This window comes from Schizosaccharomyces pombe (genome assembly GCF_000002945.2).
Source record: "Schizosaccharomyces pombe strain 972h- genome assembly, chromosome: II".
Classification (NCBI taxonomy): Eukaryota; Fungi; Ascomycota; class Schizosaccharomycetes; order Schizosaccharomycetales; family Schizosaccharomycetaceae; genus Schizosaccharomyces; species Schizosaccharomyces pombe.
The window spans coordinates 1616671-1636155 of NC_003423.3; the positions used below are offsets into that span (position 1 = coordinate 1616671).

Here is a 19485-nt window from a genome sequence, read left to right on the forward strand (position 1 = left end):
TTCTTGCAGGCATTCACAAGTTTTTTGTAATCCTGGTCGATGTGCTGTCGTCGAGAGCGTTACCATCGCTGCTATATACATCAGTTTAATTAGCAACACTTTTGATGGCTACACTGATTTTATAGATTAAAAAAAACTGTAATAAATCACCAAACCTTTTAAAAATTACTTGCCCATTCTTTCAAAATACAAAATACAAAATTGACTTGAAGAGCCTATGATCTGATTTTTTCAACTTGTACGACCTCTACCTTGTCATCTTTCTTTTGATACTTTATACATAATGGCAAACAGAATGCACAAATGAATGCGGAGGTTCAATTCCTTCTTTTTCTCTCTCACACTTAACACTCAGTATTTTAGTAAATCATGAAGACAAATCTTTGATGAATGCCTGTTCAAACTCTTTAGTAGTGTATATAGTCACAGGATCCATTAACTCCTATCACAAAATGAGTCGTCGCAAATTGGAATAATAATGATATTGTGGTTTTTTTAGTCCAGAGACTTGAATACAGCCTACAATTTTGGATTCTCTGAAGGAGATCGTTAATTTATTATGACCAAACCCAGAATAAAACTCTCTATGCATTAACAAACTAGCAAATAAATGCTTAATTAAACACACTTACATATCCGTGTATATGTGTTACAATAATCAAAGGATGATCATCGACTACAAAGATATAATATAAACCTGCTTTTTTATTTCTATTACGTAATTTTCCAAGTTTATTAATTCAACGACTGAATTGTGTTCATTTATACATCACATGGTCGATAATTTCCGTTGTAAATAATGTTTGTGCGTAAAAATAAATGAGTGAGCAAGTTAAATATTTTTTAAACGAAAGCAAAACTGGATATTAATCTAAACAATTAGTGCCAAGTGAGAGCGTAATATGCCTTTGTGCTCACAAATCAGATAATCATGTCTTTATCAAATAAACTGAGTAACAATTACGAAATTAAGAAGACCGTGTCTCACATGATAGTACTAATAAAAATATACTTTGACATCTGAAAGAAAAATGACATATTAAGAGATCGGCAAACGAGAACAATGCTTGTGTCTAATCTTTAAAACCATTGTAAACCAAATATGCATTTGGTTATTGGATTGCGATTGGGGAAGATGAAATATTTAAACTTGCTTTACTGCTTTACGTAAAGTTATAGACACCATTGTTGATAGGTGGTACGAAAGAAAAGTTTATCCATAGCGAAGAGTAGTATAGTTTGTAAGTCATATAATAATGGCATCAATGAAGTCACGGTTGTGAATTTACTAAGAAAATGCAGTAAACCTGCAAACGTATGTTACGTAAGGAATTCCATAAATACTTAATACGTTTTCGTTACTAAGCTGATCCAAAAATTGCAATAAATTACCGAGAGCATTCACTTAATAATTGGAAAGTAATAGGGAATAGTAATAACCTAGAAGTACTAAAAATGTTACTTTTAAAGAAATATTAGTTAAGGTAGTAGAATATGCATAAAAGTAATGGCAAAATTGTAGGAATTAAATAATGATTATTGCGAAAAAATAAATATTTTATTAATACATCTTTGTGACATCAGAAGTTATTATAATTTATTTTACTCGTGCCATCAATAATGGTCGCATGATGTAGTCGGTTATCATGTCGATCTAATAAGTCGAATGTCGCCGGTTCGAACCCGGCTGTGACCATGTTTTTTATTTTTTAATGAATCTCACAGTACACTATACATCAGTAAATTTCAAAAAAAAAATAAACAAAAAGTGGACAAGCCAGAACTCGAATCTGGGACCTCTTCCATGCTAAGGAAGCGTGATAACCATCTACACCACATGCCCATGGTTGATTTTTACTCTATGTTAGTCGATTATTACTTTCTTTGCTATTTGCTATTATTCTTTTCCAACGCACTTTGATACTACCCACGCTTATCATAGTATACAAATATAACATACATACAAATACAACATACATACATATATGTATATATATATATATTTACTACCACTGCAAATAATTGTTACACCTTTACTACTGTTGAGTTTTCCTCCGTTTTTTTATTTGTTTTTTCTATTGTTTTAAATTAATTATTAACTATCTTTCTTTTTAGTCCAAATACTCAAAAATACTTCAAACTAGCTTCATTAGTAACATTAACTAACTAAATTTTTTATTCAGTTTTTGTTTGTATATTTTTCAGCACTTAATATTTCTTAAGATAATTATTTTTACAGTTTCCCTCTTCTTTTTTTTTTTTTATTTAAATCCGATGCGAAAATAATTAATTACAAACAACAGATAATTAGTAATTACACTTTTGAAAAAAATGAGAACTACAATGGAACAAGTAAATAAAAAAAAAAATTTAATCCAACCAAAATTGCTGATCTCATTTTATTTAAAAAAGTAAAAATGATTTCATTCCAAAAGAATCGTTAATTAATGAAGCAGATATAATTTCTTTTTTAAAAGTAAAAAATTAAAAACTTAAAAACGATTGATCGTGCCAAGACTCGAACTTGGGACCGTCTGCGAACTGTAAATGTTAAGCAGAAATTATAACCATCTAAACCACACGACCAGATGTTGGTTTTATTATTAGCTTTATTTGTAATATAGGTTTATAAATGAACCTTAACGTCAAATTGTCTGAAGTTACGAATACACAAATTATCTTTATCTGCATGTTTCAACTATCTTAGCTACATTATCTCATGCATAGAACTTTTTTGAAATTTATCAATATGGCTTTACTATCAGAAATTCTTCAATAACAATCTTCATTCTTAACTTACGTATATCGTAACAAGCTTGTAAGCATAATATGTTCAGAACTCTGTCCTTTCTAATGGAAAATAATACTTATTTAAGCAATTTTATCAGCTACGAACGACCACTACTACGATGTATGCATGTGAATAATATTTACATTTTTTATTCCTATGTCTACTGTTTAAACTAAGTATTGTAAATACTTATAAAATTTTATTATGATATAATGAGCTTGTTCTTTATTTTGCAAAGCAATATGGCTTGCATATAATACATAGGCTACAATTCAATGTACATTCAAGTATTGAAAAGCTTTTCCTGTCTTTCCAATTTAAAAACACTCAACTTCGGCGACGTGATATAAGTATAGGTATAATAAATAAAGCGTTTTTTATAACCAGTTCCGCAAATGTAGGAAGTTTAATCAATTTTAAATGTTGAAAAGTTATAAGAAATAGTGATCCAATTAATCATGCCATGGAATAATTTTTATAAACCGGTAATCGTTGCAAAGTGCTTACCGTTTACTTTTAGGGCGAAACAATAATACAATTAGGTAGTACCAGATCGTTTATGAAACTGCTTTTAGATAGGTACTTTAAAACCACATGAGGTTTCAGTGAACAACGTTTTGTTATTTTTTAAGTAATGAACTTAAACTTTCTTTGTTTACTGGTTCTTATCTTACTATCATAAGTATTAGTAATGTAATTTTCGGTCAAAAAAGGTGCATAAAACGACAAAAATGTGTTTTAAAATTTCCATTTAATTTACTCATCTCATCAATTTTGTAAAGCTAACGAGGTATTTATTTTTTGCTTGTTTTTATTTTTAACTAGTTTACGTTAAAATTTCACTTATTTAGTTACGATGAATACTTGGGTTAATGTAAAAATGGAATGATTCGAAACAAAATTAGTTTTATCACATTCCTGTTTTCGTACTTTGCCTTTTACTATATAAATAAAAAAAAAAAAAAAAAAAAAAGGAAATTGTAACTTGAAATTTATGTGATTAATTTAAGCATTAGCGCCTTCAATAATTTATGAGTAAGATGGTAAACAGGGGTTTGATTTGATTATAAAGGGTATAAACGGCTATCATAACTTTTGTTAATCCAGGCACTTTTTTATTGTATTCTGATTTAAGAGCTTTGATATGATGCATTTGAACATTTTCGGTAGATTTACAAATACAAAACATTCTTTTAATTTTGATTTGGTTCTAATTGACCAATATACTTCTTCTCATGGAAACATTAGCGTTCATATTAAATTTTATCAAAAATCATCAGTTCGAAATCATTCTACTTGTATCACTTCAAACAAATGCCAAAGTTTTTAACTTAACAAAACAAAACGAAATTTTTTTTTTGTTCTTACGTTTTTCAATTACTGGGGGGACAAATTACGTACTAACTGTTAGTTTCTATGGTGATTTCGTTTTAATTAGTTACTTTTTTATTTATTACATTCAAAAACACAGCTTTTGCTGAACAAGACTTGCGTATGAACGCGCTAATACAAATATAAAAGGGGTTAATTTTCTTCTTAATTATTTACACAGAAGCGAGCACTGTTTACATCTAACGATAATCAGAAAATTGTGTTGGCAAACCCTAGAATGACTTTAATTTTTTAGTAATATGTTCTTTTATTGTTTAGCAAACGTATACTTACAAAAGGTAATTTTTATTAGATTTTTTAAAATAGAAATGATCTTTTTGCTTAAAAGTTTAATGGTAATATTGAGATGGCCCATGACTATAAGATGCTATTAAGTAACGTTTATCTGAAAATATCATTATCATTGTTCGTATCGCAATTTGAGATTTACTAAACCTTTTTTTAAAATGAAAACGCGAACTCCGATAATCATTAGTACGAAAATCAAAAAAAAAAAGTTGAAGGGTACGTTTAATTCTTGGTTTTAAAATTCGACGAGTTTTTAGCATCAAAGCAAAAACCTGAAGATTTGTATCTTATTCATTTTTCTTTAAGCGGTTTAGCTGGTTAAAGAAAAATGTTTTCCAATAATATTTATTCACATGTACTGCTTTGTGATGCGTAAGCCGTTACTCGTTAATATGAAGAAGCATTGGTTAGTCCTGGTTGATTTCTATGTTTCCTTTTTGGCTTCGGCCAATTCTACTTTTTTAAGTATTCCGTGTGTTATCTTTATGGACTATTATTTTAAAATCTGCATATTAGGTTTAAGTATGAATTAGTTAGGGATACGATTTTCTAAATTTACATACTAATAACGGAATAGATCAAACAAGCTCCTTCAATTTTTAGAAAAAAAAAAATAACGCATTAATTGTAAATGTTTTAGGAAATTATTGGTCAAATCTATGAATTTGCTGGTTAAATAGTATATCAGGGGGTTTTATGATTTTGGCGAAGTGTCTTATCCTTCATGTTAAATGTATTAATTTTCTTTTTTCACAAATATCCTGTCGATTAAAAAATTAAAAGTAACACATATGTAGTGGAATTTATCTAAAACCTCAGAATTTTTACCGAGTTGTAAACTTGACGAATGACATGAAATGGTAAAAGTGAGCAAGCTCATAAAATAAATCCACGCTTGTCGCAAAACATAAAGCAAATTTGAAAAAAAGAAGGGTAAATATATTAAGATATGATTTATTTAAAAGCAAATCATTTAACTTACAATTGCCTAATGTGATAACTATATCAAAAATGCCCCTAGCAAAGTAGGCAACTTGGTTTTATTGATTAACAAAATTATGTATAAGAGATTAAATTATCCTGTTTAGAAACTTACTATTTCTATTACACTTGCTAGATAGCTAAGTATTAATTTATACAAAGCCATAATGTTGCTAACGAAACCTTATTATTGCACATTTTGACTTGAAAGGGAGTCTGTAAACCAGCTATAATTTAAATAAGACTATAGCAAATATTTTAGTTTATAAGAAAAATGAATCTATTAACAACACCCGTCATTTATGAAAATTAACAACATAAATCAAATATGCTATATGTTAAAATTAGTACTAGCGTTAAGGTAATTCGCATAAGTGAACTAAGAGTCAAAGTTATTTTGAACATAGTTAATAAAACAACGATCTAATATAAATTAATTAACGTTAGCAAGGAGTTTTGTTCCGTTCAGGTTTACTGCTAACTTCAAATCAAGAATCAGGCCATTCATTAAAAGGAGCAATACAGAATTCTAGGAAAGTTACGGTTTACCAGCATATTTTGAGGTACATGAAATTTTCATCAAACATATTGTTTATCATGGATAAGCACTACCACTAATTTATTAACATGACAATGCGCTCTAATCCATCAATTTATCGATAAACGTATGATTGCTTTCACCACTGATTTTTTATTTTATTTTTTTTTTTTACTATGATAGTGCCGACTAGGATAAACGTGTAAATTATATCGATGCATTTTTAGAACAAGTATTACTAAATATGCATATCATTCAAGTAAAAAATGTTTGAAAATTTTAATTGCGTTAGCATATTCTATTTGTCCTAGTAATTGCATCTATTGTACTCTCTCATCACGTAAAAAATTATTTGACTACAGATAGATTGCTGCTGAGTAACTTATTCACACGACGTGCATATCCATCCTTCGTTGAAGAATGCAAAAACTCAAATTAGTTAAAATTTTTACCGAATGTCCCCCATTAAATTGAATTTACTTAATTCAGCTTTCTATTTCCAACGAAAAAAAATATTATTTCCAAAATCCAAATTAATTTATTAAATAACATCAATCAAAGACGAAAAAAGCCTTATTCTTCGAGAAACGAAACAATAAATTACCTCATAATTCAGTTTTCTATTCCTAAGACCATAATTCGAATAATCTTTTTATTAAAATTTTTTAAATTTCTTCTTAGTGATTTTACAACACAAACCAACTGTTAGAGTAGTAGGAGAAGGGATTGCTGTAGAAACTGCTAGGTGTGCAAAATTTAAAAGATAAACTTACTTTATAGACTATATGTTTATAACTAAATACTGACTAGACTTTAAGTTCTACCCTATTACTGGAAAAGTTATCGAATTCCTTTAACGTACCTTTTGACCTTTAAGAAACACTAAATAAAATTGAACGTAAATAATAAGTAACGAATTCTCTGAACCTTTTTCGATAATTCATGTGCTTGAATAAACTAATATGTGCAAAAAATCAATACCTTCTTTAACTCGACTTTATAAAATTTCCCTTAAGATAATAATTATTAGCAATGTTTAATTTGAAAGCAAAAATTCTGGTATTATACTTGTTAAGCGCTAACTCGTTTAAGTGAAATACGGACAAAAAAAAAGTAATGAATGCGCAGAAAATATCAAAATACGGGTAAATTGATTTGTTTGTTAATTGCCATTCTTTGGCGTATTGAGATAATTAGCAATTGCCTTTTTTTAATGCGTTCATACAGATGACTTTCCACGCCATGTCATCAATTCTTTTTTTTTATGTAGATACACATAACTCGCATATTAACTACATTAGAAATTTTAAAATTAACATATCTTGTTTGTAATTTACAAACCATAAAGTTTTATGATAATTGTTGTGATTATCAACTTTACTAATTTGACTCCTAATCAGTTAGAATTATTTTAATAAATTTACTAAAACATTAAACAAACAACGGCACACTGTTTTTTTGGTCACAGCTTCTAAGCATGCAAATGAAATTACTCAAGGAATTTGCTGGCTTAATAATTTTATTTAATAAATAAAGATTATAGTAGAAAAGAATGAAAAAGTATTTAGTTGACGATAGTATTTGTTACAAATTAAAAACTCAAAACCATTCTTGCAGTAAGTCAATCGTGATTGACATTTTCTAAAATATCACTTACTGAACCCATGCAAGATTTAGCGCAGAGGGAAACTTTTATATCTGGTAGCTGAGAAACCTAGTAATGATGGTAATAAATAAATATCAACATTCAGTTTAACATAGCTATAAACCCCTAACTGTAACCGTAGTAAAAGCTCAAATGGCTGTATAGAAGAAGTTGAAAATCGTTTAAAGAAACAATGTTGTAGTTTGAAGGATCAGTTGGTAAAACAAATCTATTATAGAAATTATATTAATTTCAGAGAGCCTCATATTTTACGCAAATTATGAAGGTAAATATTGTAATCAGACCATTTGCGAAACAGTAAATTTCTTTTTTCTGTTTGGTTTTGCTTGTGATTTGGTTCATGGTTTTTATTAATATTTTCAAGATAGTTTCTAAAGATCATCCAGAACAATTTCTATTCCTTCATTATTTCGTTGAAATGACCAGATCAAAATAAAATTCTCGAAATAATATTTTTGCAATTTTTTATGTTTTATTTTATATGCAAATAAAATGTTTACATGGAAATCCCATATATTTAAAACTGACTAAAGCGTATTTAAGACGTAATCTAGGACCCCTACGTTTTTTGTTTCTTGCAGAAAGTTCGAAAAATCGTGCACATTTGTGAAAAGGTTTAGCTCTACCTATCGCAAATAAATGCTGCATCAAACGCAATTGCTGCTATGTGGGTCTGTATTGCCTCTCCCTTGCCAGTAATGTGTATTTCATCTTGTTTATTTGTTTTCTTATCGAAATTAACTTAAGCTTTGTCCAAATGCTAATTATTAACCACTTTGGGTGTATACGAAACACATATTTTCAAAACACCGCAACGAAAAACAAAAAATTGTCCCTTAATATTTGTTGATTAAAGTATCGTGAAAGGCTTTTTCGGAAATAATCTAAAAGAATCTTTAACACCTGTTAATACTTTACAAACTAATCGCGAGAAAATCATTAAGAGTTTAGAATAAAGTTTCCTAGCAATATTTTGCTATATAAATGATTTTCTGGTTAATGGTTATAGCAGAAAACACAGACATTTTTGTACGTATGTACATTAACTATGTGAATAAACATCTTAGTACGGGTTCATCAGTTCAATAAATATTCAACTGTATTAACAACATGTGCGTCCGTGAACATATAATGAAAGTCAATAATTATCATGAAGCTATATTTTCAGTTAAAAGTTTACCCAGTAGATAGCTCTGAAGAAATTTATTTGATGAACAGTCTAAAATTCAATGCGAAATCCTTTTAATTAATAGTGACTAATTTAGTCCAAGCTTTCGCTTTAGTGTTTGCTTACTTTTATTTTCCCTACTAAAATAAAATCTAAAAATTTTTATTCCTGGAAATCAGTAAAACTCATGATTTCAAAGAAAACAGCCAAAGGTCTCAGCTGCTGCTAGTTTGTTCGTACGAAAAACTGTTTTCAATATTTTGACTATAACTAGACCACTCAGATTGAATTTTTTGAAAATTTTGTACATTCAAATTGCGTCAACTGCTTTAATTGTCTGAAATACTTGATTTGCTTTCTTGAGTATTCATCTAGTTTTATCATTAAAGCTAGGTATTTCCAAGGGCTCCTAAAACTAATGATTAGCGATGTAATATCTTAAATATACCATTTAAGTTGATGAATGTATAGTATGTTTTACTAGGATACACGGTAGAACACATATACTTGGATGTTATGCATACACATCGTAGTAATTGGTCCATTGTTTGGATTGAATGTTTAGTATGAGAACTGTATGGTGGTATACCAAAAAATTTTTACGTTTTTGAAAGTAAAGATATGATTAATATCTGCAATGTTTTCTTTTAGATTATGGAATCTGTTACAACAGCTTAAATGGTAGTTTAATTAACAAGGTATTTACTTTTTATTGTTTTTTTGCAGCTCCTCCAAAAAATTAACTAGCCTAGATCACAATTATCAGTCAATCTGAATTAATAGACGTAAGAATAACTTCTTAAAAATACAGAAAACAAAAAAATGACTTCATAACGTTTGTATAAACCAGATTTAATTAACGGCCAATAAGTTTAGTTACCTGTTAGCAAAAAATAATTTTAATACTGCCAGTGACTCGTCACCTTTAGTAACCCTGTAACCGTAATTCAGCCTGTCCATCGCAAAAGGTAACCCCCATCAGTCTGTAAATAGTAATCTTAGTAGTGCTTCAAATATTAAAAACGGATTCGCATTCTCTCAAGATGTCGAATATGCAGAAAAAACTTTCATTATTAATTATTAAACGTAAATCTATTTACAAATCTCAACATTTAAAAGTTTTACTAAATATAATTTAACCATAAAATAAGGTTGATGTTGAATTATTCTCATGTACAACCCAAAAAAAAGGCAATCCTACATCATTGGAATTTTTTAAATAAATTCTTTGGATTCGAAGGTCTTTACTCGTTTTTAAAAAAATTGATCTGAATTGGCTTATTAGATGACAATATCAAATATGTACCGACTCAGTTGACGTTACCTTTATCAAATTTATCGTACTTTAAAACTTACTAAAGCAGAAGAAAATATGCTGAACTATTTGTGGTGGACATTGATAATGTAAATTACACACTTAACGAAATTATCTAGTTACAAATATATAAGCTACTAGTCAATAAAAAGCTGAAGGCTCAAATCATTACGTAAAATATTTTTGATCGGGAATACAAATACTAACTTCTTGAGAAAGCTGCATAAAAACTAGTGTCAATATAAAAAGCACTAGTTTTTCCTAATATTGACTGTTGTTTACAAATTTGTTTACTGAGATAGCATTCAGCAAATTGCAAAAGCCTGGTTAAAAAGGAAGACGACTATTCTAAATGGTATTTGTAAAATGCTTGCTTTACTTAATTAACTAATAACATAGAAAAAACTACTTTTAATTTTGATCATATAACTACAGATAGAAAAGGCAGTCAGGCAACCAGTTAACAACCTTTTAGAAGTAATGCATACTTAAGTTATGAAAAAAAAAATTCAAGTCCACTTCCAATCCCATAAAAATGAAATAAAGCAAACAGCAGTAACCTTGTAAAGCACTAAACTCATTACTAGAAACAGTGAGGTGCAGGGAATAAATGTACATAATACAAATTAAGCCGCATATAAGGACGCAGCGAGCAAAATAGCCTTCCTAATCAAAATAACTAAAAATAAAGATAAAAGAAGAAAATTCGAATAGTGTAAAATTACACACAGAAATACTTTTATGCGAGACTTTCTTAGGATATGAATTATATTAACTAAATAGCAACTGACTAATATGTATTTTGTTTTGTTAAGTTAAAAACTTTGGCATTTGTTTGAAGTGATACAAGTAGAATGATTTCGAACTGATGATTTTTGATAAAATTTAATATGAACGCTAATGTTTCCATGAGAAGAAGTATATTGGTCAATTAGAACCAAATCAAAATTAAAAGAATGTTTTGTATTTGTAAATCTACCGAAAATGTTCAAATGCATCATATCAAAGCTCTTAAATCAGAATACAATAAAAAAGTGCCTGGATTAACAAAAGTTATGATAGCCGTTTATACCCTTTATAATCAAATCAAACCCCTGTTTACCATCTTACTCATAAATTATTGAAGGCGCTAATGCTTAAATTAATCACATAAATTTCAAGTTACAATTTCCTTTTTTTTTTTTTTTTTTTTTATTTATATAGTAAAAGGCAAAGTACGAAAACAGGAATGTGATAAAACTAATTTTGTTTCGAATCATTCCATTTTTACATTAACCCAAGTATTCATCGTAACTAAATAAGTGAAATTTTAACGTAAACTAGTTAAAAATAAAAACAAGCAAAAAATAAATACCTCGTTAGCTTTACAAAATTGATGAGATGAGTAAATTAAATGGAAATTTTAAAACACATTTTTGTCGTTTTATGCACCTTTTTTGACCGAAAATTACATTACTAATACTTATGATAGTAAGATAAGAACCAGTAAACAAAGAAAGTTTAAGTTCATTACTTAAAAAATAACAAAACGTTGTTCACTGAAACCTCATGTGGTTTTAAAGTACCTATCTAAAAGCAGTTTCATAAACGATCTGGTACTACCTAATTGTATTATTGTTTCGCCCTAAAAGTAAACGGTAAGCACTTTGCAACGATTACCGGTTTATAAAAATTATTCCATGGCATGATTAATTGGATCACTATTTCTTATAACTTTTCAACATTTAAAATTGATTAAACTTCCTACATTTGCGGAACTGGTTATAAAAAACGCTTTATTTATTATACCTATACTTATATCACGTCGCCGAAGTTGAGTGTTTTTAAATTGGAAAGACAGGAAAAGCTTTTCAATACTTGAATGTACATTGAATTGTAGCCTATGTATTATATGCAAGCCATATTGCTTTGCAAAATAAAGAACAAGCTCATTATATCATAATAAAATTTTATAAGTATTTACAATACTTAGTTTAAACAGTAGACATAGGAATAAAAAATGTAAATATTATTCACATGCATACATCGTAGTAGTGGTCGTTCGTAGCTGATAAAATTGCTTAAATAAGTATTATTTTCCATTAGAAAGGACAGAGTTCTGAACATATTATGCTTACAAGCTTGTTACGATATACGTAAGTTAAGAATGAAGATTGTTATTGAAGAATTTCTGATAGTAAAGCCATATTGATAAATTTCAAAAAAGTTCTATGCATGAGATAATGTAGCTAAGATAGTTGAAACATGCAGATAAAGATAATTTGTGTATTCGTAACTTCAGACAATTTGACGTTAAGGTTCATTTATAAACCTATATTACAAATAAAGCTAATAATAAAACCAACATCTGGTCGTGTGGTTTAGATGGTTATAATTTCTGCTTAACATTTACAGTTCGCAGACGGTCCCAAGTTCGAGTCTTGGCACGATCAATCGTTTTTAAGTTTTTAATTTTTTACTTTTAAAAAAGAAATTATATCTGCTTCATTAATTAACGATTCTTTTGGAATGAAATCATTTTTACTTTTTTAAATAAAATGAGATCAGCAATTTTGGTTGGATTAAATTTTTTTTTTTATTTACTTGTTCCATTGTAGTTCTCATTTTTTTCAAAAGTGTAATTACTAATTATCTGTTGTTTGTAATTAATTATTTTCGCATCGGATTTAAATAAAAAAAAAAAAAGAAGAGGGAAACTGTAAAAATAATTATCTTAAGAAATATTAAGTGCTGAAAAATATACAAACAAAAACTGAATAAAAAATTTAGTTAGTTAATGTTACTAATGAAGCTAGTTTGAAGTATTTTTGAGTATTTGGACTAAAAAGAAAGATAGTTAATAGTTAATTTAAATCACTAGATAAAACAAATAAAGAAGCGGAGGATAACTCATCAGTAGTAAAGGTGTAACAATTATTTGCAGTGGTAGTAAATATATATATATATACATATATGTATGTATGTTGTATTTGTATGTATGTTATATTTGTATACTATGATAAGCGTGGGTAGTATCAAAGTGCGTTGGAAAAGAATAATAGCAAATAGCAAAGAAAGTAATAATCGACTAACATAGAGTAAAAATCAACCATGGGCATGTGGTGTAGATGGTTATCACGCTTCCTTAGCATGGAAGAGGTCCCAGATTCGAGTTCTGGCTTGTCCACTTTTTGTTTATTTTTTTTTTGAAATTTACTGATGTATAGTGTACTGTGAGATTCATTAAAAAATAAAAAACATGGTCACAGCCGGGTTCGAACCGGCGACATTCGACTTATTAGATCGACATGATAACCGACTACATCATGCGACCATTATTGATGGCACGAGTAAAATAAATTATAATAACTTCTGATGTCACAAAGATGTATTAATAAAATATTTATTTTTTCGCAATAATCATTATTTAATTCCTACAATTTTGCCATTACTTTTATGCATATTCTACTACCTTAACTAATATTTCTTTAAAAGTAACATTTTTAGTACTTCTAGGTTATTACTATTCCCTATTACTTTCCAATTATTAAGTGAATGCTCTCGGTAATTTATTGCAATTTTTGGATCAGCTTAGTAACGAAAACGTATTAAGTATTTATGGAATTCCTTACGTAACATACGTTTGCAGGTTTACTGCATTTTCTTAGTAAATTCACAACCGTGACTTCATTGATGCCATTATTATATGACTTACAAACTATACTACTCTTCGCTATGGATAAACTTTTCTTTCGTACCACCTATCAACAATGGTGTCTATAACTTTACGTAAAGCAGTAAAGCAAGTTTAAATATTTCATCTTCCCCAATCGCAATCCAATAACCAAATGCATATTTGGTTTACAATGGTTTTAAAGATTAGACACAAGCATTGTTCTCGTTTGCCGATTTCTTAATATGTCATTTTTCTTTCAGATGTCAAAGTATATTTTTATTAGTACTATCATGTGAGACACGGTCTTCTTAATTTCGTAATTGTTACTCAGTTTATTTGATAAAGACATGATTATCTGATTTGTGAGCACAAAGGCATATTACGCTCTCACTTGGCACTAATTGTTTAGATTAATATCCAGTTTTGCTTTCGTTTAAAAAATATTTAACTTGCTCACTCATTTATTTTTACGCACAAACATTATTTACAACGGAAATTATCGACCATGTGATGTATAAATGAACACAATTCAGTCGTTGAATTAATAAACTTGGAAAATTACGTAATAGAAATAAAAAAGCAGGTTTATATTATATCTTTGTAGTCGATGATCATCCTTTGATTATTGTAACACATATACACGGATATGTAAGTGTGTTTAATTAAGCATTTATTTGCTAGTTTGTTAATGCATAGAGAGTTTTATTCTGGGTTTGGTCATAATAAATTAACGATCTCCTTCAGAGAATCCAAAATTGTAGGCTGTATTCAAGTCTCTGGACTAAAAAAACCACAATATCATTATTATTCCAATTTGCGACGACTCATTTTGTGATAGGAGTTAATGGATCCTGTGACTATATACACTACTAAAGAGTTTGAACAGGCATTCATCAAAGATTTGTCTTCATGATTTACTAAAATACTGAGTGTTAAGTGTGAGAGAGAAAAAGAAGGAATTGAACCTCCGCATTCATTTGTGCATTCTGTTTGCCATTATGTATAAAGTATCAAAAGAAAGATGACAAGGTAGAGGTCGTACAAGTTGAAAAAATCAGATCATAGGCTCTTCAAGTCAATTTTGTATTTTGTATTTTGAAAGAATGGGCAAGTAATTTTTAAAAGGTTTGGTGATTTATTACAGTTTTTTTTAATCTATAAAATCAGTGTAGCCATCAAAAGTGTTGCTAATTAAACTGATGTATATAGCAGCGATGGTAACGCTCTCGACGACAGCACATCGACCAGGATTACAAAAAACTTGTGAATGCCTGCAAGAAAGTTTAAATTAACAAATAAAACAAATAAATGATTGTGAAAAACCCCGACATGCATTAGTTCCAACTTATTCATTCTGAATGCACGAGACAATTGTATATCCAATTATAAAAAATTTGAGTAAATAAAAAAAAATCGTCACGGTTTACAAATTCGGTAATTTGTTTTCCGCGGAAGAAAAGCATTCCGGATGAGAATAGGATCCAATTGAATAGAAGATTGAAGAAAATGGAACCGGCGATTGAGAAAGACTACAAGATGAAAAGCCAGAGACAATGATTATAGCCCAAAGGAAGCTAAGATACACTAAGTTATACGAAAAGCACGATAGCTTATTCATAAACAATCCAATTTCGAAAATTGTGTTGTGCCAGTTACAAATTACAGCAATCGGTGATAAAAATCAAAGCTGACTTTGTTATTGGCCGTATCTTTTCGAAACTTTGATTCTACTGCTTATGGAACCGTTCTTTAATTTGATTGTGTTTGGGAGAAGAAACTGTATGATAGTAGTGTGTGCAGACACGCAAGATGAATGAAATACTTCGAAAGGAATGTTTATGTAAATACTTGTGGAGACTCAGTTTAACTCCAGCATTTTTTCAACTATCCCAATAATCCCATTATTTCTATTTCTGCCTCACGTTTCTATTAGCATAGTATGGTTGGAATTTTGAGTTACTTCTTTGTAGCATTCTTTAAGGATTCATTTTTACAAACCACCAAATCATTGTGTACAAGTTATACTTAGGTAATCATATGCATGCTCCGTTGCTTATCTCGTTACCAAAAATCTGTAAACTAACACTTTTACAATAGTCAATTAAGATATTCGGGTTTTTTAGATGCAGCTTCTGTATAGTTTTCTTACTCAAAGCGCATTATTTTTCTACGGATAGATTTTAAGGAGCAAAAACAGTATCATCAGCTTTTATCAGTCATGTCGAATGTGAGGATTCTTCATGCTACGTTAAAGAAACGAGTCGAAAAGGAAGTGCGGTTGACAACGACTATTTAAATGCTAAGGAAATAAAAATGTAGTAAGTTTTTAAAGTTACCGATGGAAACGTAGTATTACGTATATGGAATCTTGCATCATTATGGAACCGTCAAGTTACGGAATGTAAATTTCCTACGCTTGATTTGAGGAAGGAAAATCGTAAAATCTAGACATTGAATATGTTTTTTCAAAATGGATAGCCTTCATGGTATTTGTATAATATTATTTAATTACAGCCTAATTTGATTTAAAAATCACTTCTGCGACTCATACTTTTTCGATGGTTAAAGCTTGATTTAGGAATATGGGTTTACCGCAGAACTCTAGCTCTTCCAATCAACCGTTATTACCTCGAAAGGTATAACAACTCAACAAGACCTTATATTGTCTCCAATTCTATATGTTACGTTATGCTGTTATAAACAGAAGAAACGGTGTATCTGCTGTTGAATAAGTTTTTGCATTCTTATCACTTGGATGTATTATTACATTTCGTTGGTTTGTATATGTACATATACTTAAACATGTGTGTTTATAAATCAAGTACCATATTTAAAAAGTGTTTATTTTTTTTATTTTTATTTACTCAATTGTTATGCCACATACTTTAACTAAAGATATAGTAAGTATGAGCAACTGGCGTACGTAGACAGAGAAATAGAGTAGCAAAAAATTAGTCATAAACTGATCAAGTTTATTATTACCGTTATAACAAAGATTATATTCTTCCATTCATGTCGTAGATGTGACGTCAACCATTCCCATTGCCTCTTATGATTAGTATTATACAGCGAAGTTATATATATATATACAATAGACAATCAATATACATATAATAGAAAAGATGCCAAAAAAACTCGGTTTCCTGATTTGTTCCTGGTCATCAGTTAATGAATTTTACTTGATTAACTACGTTGAGCAAAGAATGAAATTGATTTAATTCTACAGTACATTGTGTTAGGGTAAATATTAGAATCTAGAAACAAACATTAGTTTGTTTGTTTGTTTTGGGGAGACGAATTATTATAAACATCATTTATCATTCTTTTAACTATAATAATTGTTTAATAAAAAAAAATATATGTTTGTACTTATTTTGTTATTGTACATTTCCATTGCAACATTTAATAATGTCATGTTATCATGCTGTCATACTACACTGCAACTAACGTACTGACCGATTTGATCGTCAATTTTCTACGGAATCGATGAATCGAATGCATATGTTCAAATCGCTCGCCTTGCCAATGGCCTAAAATTGCGAACCTGAAACTGAAATATCAAAAGAAGACTCAACTAATACTTAAAAGGAAATAGAAGGAAGATTTCACTCATACCTACCGAACGTATGATTAGCATAACATTTCAAATATATATATCCCTTATTATAATAACTCCCTATTAGGATTAGCCCGATATAAAAACATATTCTCTTTGGTTATAAAAATCCAAGAAAGGACATTTTTGTTACTAAATATACTAAGGCAAAAAGCCTCAATCAAAAATTGCGATCCCAATTATTCAGAATGATAAATTTGATTGGATTTATTTTTGGCTATCATGGTAAGGATATACTAGAGGTTTAATCTATTTGAACATTTCTCAGATTAAAAAGTCAAGGACATATGTCTCCATGTTGTTCGGAAACTATTTATTTTTCCGTCTAAATTATAATTATTCAAGTGCTCAATGTTATTTAGCTCGATCGATTTCTCTTGGTTTTCAATAATGTCGATCAATTTGACTAAACACTCATTCAATCTTTAACTTTTTCTCTTCCAATCTCTACTTTAGACTGTTAGAATGTATATACAAAGCATTAACTTTATTATTTTCAATGATTAATTACCAAATTGTTTATGAATTTTTAGTAAGTATACAAGTAATGCTGATGTTCGCGATATAAAAGTTTAGCAAAATACTGACTCTAATTATATAGCCAATTGGGGTGTTCAAGTATAATGTATATAATGTATATAATGAATGTATATATATATATATATATATTTTATAAGTAATCATTATCCAATCATGTTGAAAAATTTGAAGATTGACGATATGAAATAGTTGTAGGAGAATAAAAAAACATATTATTATTATTATTATCATTATCATTATCATTATCATTATCATTATCATTATCATTATCATTATTATCACTATCATTCTTCCAAAGCAAATAGTCTAATGATCAAATGTAAATACATACTTTACATAAATCCCTTCAAATAGCTTGTTGACATAATGAAGACCAAATAATAAACGACTGCTATTGTCGCTTTGTTGTCGTGGACTATTAAAGTTTACGGACGAAATAATGTCTAGTTGTCATGTTGCAAAATATTAATTCCATTTCTTATCGCCGTGTTTTTTATACCTATTTGTCCCTTATTTACACGTATGTATTAATATCATTTGAACGAATGCATTAATATATGAGTTATAGAAAATTGGCGGATTATCTTCGAAAAATATTTTGACTCAATTTGAATCGTGTTACTCAACCCATTATAATAAACGAACCTCATGAAATCGTTTACCGCTTCTCCTTAATCCATTTGTGTAATACTGAATGCTAAGTAAGAGTGGAAAGCGTCCACCATCCACCAGACCATTACAAGCACTACATACGCCATCTTCAATATCGTATATTTTCAGTAGTCAACTTGACTAGCTCTTATTGGCGGTTTTATTCAAGAGAAGATTCATCCGGTGAAAATTCAAGCAACTATTACTGCACTAGCAATTGGATCGGTAAATAGGCGAGATCTGAAAGTTTCGGTAAAGTTTTAGATTACATGGCTTAGTTTCACACGCTCTTTATATTCTCAACCTTCCGACGCAAATCACCAGATTCAATAAATGAGTCCTACTCCTACACCTACTCTTATCACTTGTAATCCAAAAAAGCTCCATTTCTTTCTTATACGCTAATTCACTATTAAATAGAAATGTATATGCAAAACAGCGAGAAATTTGTAGATACGTTGAATGTTGTTGCTTTCACATTTGCAACTCTTAGTAGTTGTTCAAAACAACAATGTCGAGCAAAGATGTTTGCGATGTTTGAATGATTCTTGGATTGTATTTGGATTCCATCGGTACTATGGCCTGTTGATTCGGCACCTTTGTCATTTTAGCAACTTTTGTTTTCTTTTCTGTGTCGATGTAGTTCTCTATACCATATTCATGTTCATATCAATGTCCATATCAAGGTCCATATCAATGTCCATATCAATTTCCCATGTTCCATTACATATCCCGTGTTCTTTCCTTCTTCCAGCTTTTACATGCTAGCCTTTTATACAATGATTCCTCTCATCTCGACTCGCTTGATGAATGGGCGTTTAGTTTTTGCAACAACATATGCGTTGGGTTATCTCATATCGGGAAACACTTTCTGCCACTTTTAA

General features: G+C 29.3%; 15 long non-coding RNA genes and 7 other non-coding genes across 22 annotated transcripts; 14 read left to right on the top strand and 8 right to left on the bottom strand.

Moving 5' to 3' along the window:
• The first annotated feature begins 14 nt into the window (after positions 1-14).
• Positions 15-697, top strand: SPOM_SPNCRNA.5262. Its single transcript, NR_194617.1, has one exon. It is a non-coding gene; the product is annotated as a centromeric lncRNA (long non-coding RNA).
• Positions 698-723: 26 nt separating this feature from the next.
• On the bottom strand, positions 724-1405 carry SPOM_SPNCRNA.5263. Its single transcript, NR_194618.1, has one exon. It is a non-coding gene; the product is annotated as a centromeric lncRNA (long non-coding RNA).
• Positions 729-1251, top strand: SPOM_SPNCRNA.366. Its single transcript, NR_150763.1, has one exon. It is a non-coding gene; the product is annotated as a centromeric lncRNA (long non-coding RNA).
• Positions 1406-1622: 217 nt separating the features above from the next.
• On the top strand, positions 1623-1696 carry SPOM_SPBTRNAILE.06. Its single transcript has one exon. It is a non-coding gene; the product is annotated as a tRNA-Ile (tRNA).
• A 73-nt stretch (positions 1697-1769) lies between these two features.
• SPOM_SPBTRNAALA.09 lies at positions 1770-1843 on the bottom strand. The gene has a single exon. It is a non-coding gene; the product is annotated as a tRNA-Ala (tRNA).
• Positions 1844-2503: 660 nt separating this feature from the next.
• SPOM_SPBTRNAVAL.06 lies at positions 2504-2586 on the bottom strand. The gene is given in 2 exon segments: positions 2504-2539; positions 2549-2586. It is a non-coding gene; the product is annotated as a tRNA-Val (tRNA).
• Positions 2587-2669: 83 nt separating this feature from the next.
• Positions 2670-3133, top strand: SPOM_SPNCRNA.367. Its single transcript, NR_150764.1, has one exon. It is a non-coding gene; the product is annotated as a centromeric lncRNA (long non-coding RNA).
• A 4-nt stretch (positions 3134-3137) lies between these two features.
• Positions 3138-3721, top strand: SPOM_SPNCRNA.368. Its single transcript, NR_150765.1, has one exon. It is a non-coding gene; the product is annotated as a centromeric lncRNA (long non-coding RNA).
• Positions 3722-4128: 407 nt separating this feature from the next.
• SPOM_SPNCRNA.369 lies at positions 4129-4267 on the top strand. Its single transcript, NR_150766.1, has one exon. It is a non-coding gene; the product is annotated as a centromeric small non-coding RNA (non-coding RNA).
• Positions 4268-9079: 4812 nt separating this feature from the next.
• SPOM_SPNCRNA.370 lies at positions 9080-9557 on the top strand. Its single transcript, NR_150768.1, has one exon. It is a non-coding gene; the product is annotated as a centromeric lncRNA (long non-coding RNA).
• Positions 9558-12488: 2931 nt separating this feature from the next.
• Positions 12489-12571, top strand: SPOM_SPBTRNAVAL.07. Its single transcript is given in 2 exon segments — positions 12489-12526; positions 12536-12571. It is a non-coding gene; the product is annotated as a tRNA-Val (tRNA).
• Positions 12572-13231: 660 nt separating this feature from the next.
• SPOM_SPBTRNAALA.10 lies at positions 13232-13305 on the top strand. The gene has a single exon. It is a non-coding gene; the product is annotated as a tRNA-Ala (tRNA).
• Positions 13306-13378: 73 nt separating this feature from the next.
• On the bottom strand, positions 13379-13452 carry SPOM_SPBTRNAILE.07. Its single transcript has one exon. It is a non-coding gene; the product is annotated as a tRNA-Ile (tRNA).
• A 220-nt stretch (positions 13453-13672) lies between these two features.
• SPOM_SPNCRNA.5264 lies at positions 13673-14352 on the top strand. The gene has a single exon (NR_194619.1). It is a non-coding gene; the product is annotated as a centromeric lncRNA (long non-coding RNA).
• A 20-nt stretch (positions 14353-14372) lies between these two features.
• SPOM_SPNCRNA.5265 lies at positions 14373-16071 on the bottom strand. Its single transcript, NR_194620.1, has one exon. It is a non-coding gene; the product is annotated as a centromeric lncRNA (long non-coding RNA).
• SPOM_SPNCRNA.5266 lies at positions 15026-16170 on the top strand. The gene has a single exon (NR_194621.1). It is a non-coding gene; the product is annotated as a centromeric lncRNA (long non-coding RNA).
• A 1009-nt stretch (positions 16171-17179) lies between these two features.
• SPOM_SPNCRNA.5267 lies at positions 17180-17421 on the top strand. The gene has a single exon (NR_194622.1). It is a non-coding gene; the product is annotated as a centromeric lncRNA (long non-coding RNA).
• A 213-nt stretch (positions 17422-17634) lies between these two features.
• Positions 17635-17869, top strand: SPOM_SPNCRNA.5268. The gene has a single exon (NR_194623.1). It is a non-coding gene; the product is annotated as a centromeric lncRNA (long non-coding RNA).
• Positions 17735-17988, bottom strand: SPOM_SPNCRNA.5269. Its single transcript, NR_194624.1, has one exon. It is a non-coding gene; the product is annotated as a centromeric lncRNA (long non-coding RNA).
• Positions 17989-18289: 301 nt separating this feature from the next.
• On the top strand, positions 18290-18648 carry SPOM_SPNCRNA.5270. Its single transcript, NR_194625.1, has one exon. It is a non-coding gene; the product is annotated as a centromeric lncRNA (long non-coding RNA).
• SPOM_SPNCRNA.5271 lies at positions 18418-18984 on the bottom strand. Its single transcript, NR_194626.1, has one exon. It is a non-coding gene; the product is annotated as a centromeric lncRNA (long non-coding RNA).
• A 160-nt stretch (positions 18985-19144) lies between these two features.
• Positions 19145-19436, bottom strand: SPOM_SPNCRNA.5272. The gene has a single exon (NR_194627.1). It is a non-coding gene; the product is annotated as a centromeric lncRNA (long non-coding RNA).
• Between the last annotated feature and the right edge of the window lie 49 nt (positions 19437-19485).